Here is a 5460-nt window from a genome sequence, read left to right on the forward strand (position 1 = left end):
TTCCCTGGTAAACAGTCCAGAGCTGGAGAAAGTTTGTCCATGGATAAAAGCTCAGACAGCTTGTTTGTAAAATACTTGCCCATTTTAACTGGTTATAGAACATGGAGTTGCCGAATCTTTATACTTTTTACACCTCCAATGGCTGGTTTTACGACAGCTTCGCTCAGTCTCTCTCTGATAGTTCTAACACAATGATGTGCACGCATTACTCCGCCGCCTCCCCCCACAACAGCAGATAACCACGCCTACATTTCAGATCTCTTTTCATGTTCTGAAATCCCATAGAGACACACGGGCTCCTACAAATTCACGCCCACAATTGAAACAGCGGCCCCACTTCGGGTAAGGGAGAATGGTGCACTGCAAACCAGCCCATAGAAAGTCATTGCAATTCAGCTGTGGTTAGCCTAATATTAAAATAATCCTACACGAACTGCAGACTATCTTGATTTAAATAAAAATATGTTTCCAGATGTATGGCCTGCCCCTGACAACATATCTTCTTGTTTGCTAAATACATGATGTGTGTCACGTTTAATTTGCCACTTGAATGGGTTACCCATAATGTTAACAGAGAAGAGTGGAAACGGCAGACACAGAACCTGTCGCTTTTCAGTGACATCACTGTCTTAACTGCTGTGCGTTTATGAGCGCCGACTTTGACGATCCTGACCTTTTCAACTATAGAGTGGATTCTCCAGATTAGTATTAATTCAAAAATAACCTGCAAGACTCCGTTTGGAAGAAGCGAGATGCGATCATTTTCCAAAAATAAACAGCCTAATTATACATGAGAGACGAGCGTATCTGGGTATAGAAAACCTCAAGGGATGCGTCCCATGACGTATGTAACATGCGACCACCTAAACTTAAGATTTCCAATGCTAGCACTTTTGACTCACAGATGAAGTATATTAAAGTATATTGAAGGTAGTGTGTCAAGATGACAGATATGCCACTTTAAAAAGGCAAAATTAAACTCATGTGACACTTTATTAGAACACAAAAAAAATCGCTATGGACTCAGTAGTCAACCACTGAAATTATGATATTTCACGATGCCTCTCATTGGGATTGCATTGGCAGCTGCAGTTCACCGTTCATCCTTACCCGACGTGGGGTCGCTATCACAATAGGGCGGCCATATTTGTAGGTGCCCGTGTGTCTCTATAAAACAAATAAAGAGGCGGGGTTTCCTGCTCCTTTAACTCCCTCCCTTTTGCCAGAAACAGACTAAAATGGTGTGTGTGTGTGTTAAGGCAGTTTTTAACGGCACAGATTCTGCCACGATTTCCATCGAAAAGCGTCTGCTGCCGACAGGAAGCCATTGGGAGCTTGTCGGCAGGAGACTTCCCCAAAGGTAGCAGGGATGTTCTTTTGTTCTGGTGAGAGAAAACACTGCCGGGAGACAACAAGCTCTGTTTGCCAAATTCTGTGAGTGAAACAAGCGACCAGGTCTATGGAAACAAGCCCAAAAGAAGCGACCAGTTTACACCACTTGAGCTCTATTACATTAGCTATGTTCTAAAAGAATGTTGAAAGCAAGGCCAAATAAGCAACTACACTTTAGAAACAATCCTAAACTAAAGCAACCCACAACAACTAGAAACTTTACGCTAAAACGTGACCAAAGTTGCTTATAATGAGCAGAGCTGGTAACACGGCCAAACCAGCGTTGCATACTCAGAGGTGTCGTCTGCATGGAATGTTCCGTCGCCCGACTTTTAAATGCCAAGTTAGCCAACTAATGCCAGCAGACTACAACAGACTGGCAGTTTAGAGCCGTTGGAAGTCGTTTGTTTGGTGTGAAGACAGCTTTACTCACAGGGTGTCTCAGTGTCAGACCAGTCATTCTCCTCCAGGGTGAAGATGGGTGCCATGATGGCAGAAGTCCTCCAGGGGGCAGGATTTGGAAGGAAGGATGGTTTTCACTGGTAGATATCTGCTTTATACAGTACACGCACGCACGCACGCACGCACGCACGCACGCACGCACGCACGCACGCACACACACACACACACACACACACACACACACACACACACACACACACACACACACACACACACACACACACACACACACACACACACACACACACACACACACACACAGTGAAAAACTAGGGATTAAGTGGTGTCAACTAGACTGTATTATGTAACTTTATTTCCCATTTCAGCACACTCTTCTTTGAATAATTTTCTGATTAAGATAATATAACCAGGGGAGGCGCTATTGCTGTAGTCTCGCAATAAACCGTACCTTTCATTATGCAAACTTCTAACACTTCAATCAATCAATCAACACATCTACACAAACGTTCAGATTTAACAAATAAAGTGCTTACTACTGAAGGCTTATATGGTAGGCTCAACTAGAATCACCCCTATCTTCCGTAACGTTTAATAAAAAGCATTATGATATGCTCGCGTGACCAGACAGTGGTACCCATGTTGTTTTGAAGCCCCAGTAGTCTGAGGCTTTTACGGCCCTCTATGCAAGAGATACGATATGTCTCTACCAGCTAACCCCAGGGCTCCACTGGCGGCGTCGCGCTGCTCTGCGTCTTGACGCCGTCTCATTGACGTCCGACCGGCTCCACCGCAGCGCAGCGGCTGTGACTGTGAGGTAGGTATTCATTCTATGGCCAATATAGCCCATTTCCAAAACAACATGAAAATCACTTTCAAACAAGAATAAAACTATTTGTGACATGAATGTGAACGTATAGAGCACACTATGTTCACACTAGAGAGCAGCAATGCACCACTGACCACTTTGTTTTGTCATGATTATAGCCTGTTGTACATTATTTTATCAAAGTAGACCGCTGTAATTACATAAAAAAATATGCTAGGATTGTTGGGACATCTATTGTCACCCTTGTGAATGGATAGCCAACAGCAGAAACGCACGTACAGTATAGCCTACATTTAAATATAGCCTACAATGCATTTATTCATATGTTATACATGACTGGACGTTGTGGACGCCATCAAAAAATTGAACCGGGGCGATTTTCGAGTTTGGACGCCGTCACCGGAGCGTCCAACGTTGACGTCGGCAGTGGAGCTCCCTTCATTGATTAAAACGGGAGCGTTCCCAGCGTTGACGTTGACGCGACGCTCGACGCGCCCGGTGGAGCCGGGGGGTAAAACTTGAGGCCGATCGCCCCCCGCCTACCCCTTTCTGGCTCCCAGTCCAGACCACGCCCCCGACCCCAGCCGAAAAAAAAGGACAGCGTTTCCCGCAGTTGGTGCTTTGAATGAAAAGAATAAATAAATAAATAAATAAATAAATAATCATAATGAAATAAACTCGAAATAGTCTGGATCTATTTGGATCAACCGATCAAAGCTGGACTAGTACAGACTTATGAATGAACTGCTATTGGTAGCCTACTTTTACTTTTTTAGAAATACATTTAGGAGACGACTGGCTACTTAGAGCAGAGGCTCCAGTCTCCAGACGTTTTTCCCCTCTCTCTCTCTCTCTCTTCCCAAAATTGGCCTTGCACTTGCTATGGGGACCGGGAGATGAAACTTGTTCTCCTAGTCTTGTTTTGTAATAGGTTAATTGTTTATGTCATGCTGTGTTGTCTGAAAAATAAACGCCAAACGATGGATTTTAACCTATTCTGTGGGCTGTAATGCCACGCCATTCATGTGGTACAGTAATCGGTCCAACAACAACAACAACATGTTCATCGGTCGGTCGGCCTCGTTGTAAATCAACAGAGATACGGGCTTACCGTTGTGCTGTTTCACCATAAAGAAGAAGGTAAACGGGGTCCGGAAAGTAGATAAACAAAACACGCTATCAATGCTAACTTAGCATTCCTAGCATCCTGTTGTTGGCGGCTAACATGACACTTCTAAAGCACTCCATATTGACTCAGAAACATCCTAACAACGTGTTCAACCATTCAGGAGCATAAATAGTCATTTTGTACCTGAAAAGTGGAGATTTAACACAGTTCTTCAACACGGTCTGGAGCTCTTCTCCCTTCCTCCCTCTGCAGGCCTGACCAATCGATTACCGAGAAGACTCGACAAGCAGATGCCAGATTCACTGATCTGTTGTAAGACTCGACAAGCAGATGGCAGATTCACTGATCTGTTGTAAGACTCAACAAGCAGATGCCAGATTCACTGATACTTGTTTATCTAACGTTTTTTTTTTTTTTTATTAATTTTTTTTAACCCCTTTATTAAATAAATTAAATGTATTTGGCCCCCATCTGAAAATTATTTGTGTCAGGGCCCCCCAGAAGAGATGTTTTTGAAAACAAATTCAAAATGTATTCAACCATTTTTCGAAAAATGTAATTCAAAATAAAAAAGTATATGTACAAGCTCACAGCTTGGCACACAATGAAACTATGTGAGCTTGTAGATCTGCCATTTTTGAGAACCACTTTCTAAATACTAACAATATAAAGTACTATAAATAATAAAGATATAATTTTATCATACCAGTAAGACACCTAAGGGAAACAAGTGACCTCGCCAGAAAGGGCGAGGTTGCGCCATGTTTGGCCATCTGGCCAAAGGGATTTGGTTCCCCTGGCATCACAGGGATCTCCATATTTGGAAATAAAAGGGATTTGGTTTAGCTGACATCATAGTAATATTGATGACATCAGGGATCTCCATGACCATAATGGGCATAAAAGTAATCTGGTTCCCATGACATCACAGTGATGGATTATTTTGTTGCTGTTGGTTCTTATATATGTCTTGATATTACGACGTCAACCTTTACCCTTCTCTGATTGGCTAATATGGATGACGTCACTCTCTTTTTTCCAAGGGTTTTCCCATTGGATGACGTCACCATGTTTTTTTTTCAAAGTTTTTCCCATTGGAGGGCGTCCTCAATAAGATATCATAGTACTGACATCAGGTAACTCAATATACCATATATGGGTGAACAATTATAGGCATTGGCTTCATTGATTAGCTAAACATTCCATGATGTATGCGTTGTGTCACTCCTGTGCACATATAAGTGATTGCACGCACGTTAGAACTGCATTCTTTACAGAACAACTCAGTTAATGAACTTTCATCCACGGTGCTGCAGGAGGCGGAGATGTTTCACTGGACTGCTCATCTCAAAAAGACTCCATATAGATCTTACATGGGCAACTGGCGGCTAGGGGGCCACATGCGGCCCTCACCTTCACTTAATGCGGCCCGCAGGTTAATACAGCAATACTGAACATAGATATAATATTTCAGCTGTTATAATTCTAACCATGACCTGCTTTAATTCCATCAGTCTATATTAGTAGCTTAATTACTAGAATAGTAGAATAAAAATGTATTTTTTTTATGTCCAATGTATTTGTATTTTAGGTTCATAAAGTTAACATGAGTATAACTAAATGTGTTTGAAATTAAATGAAAATGTTACATTTCAGGATTCCAATTAAGAAATAACAAAAAATTATTCAG

The sequence above is a fragment of the Nannobrachium achirus genome, assembly GCF_963921795.1.
Source record: "Nannobrachium achirus genome assembly, chromosome: 18".
Taxonomy (NCBI): Eukaryota; Metazoa; Chordata; class Actinopteri; order Myctophiformes; family Myctophidae; genus Nannobrachium; species Nannobrachium achirus.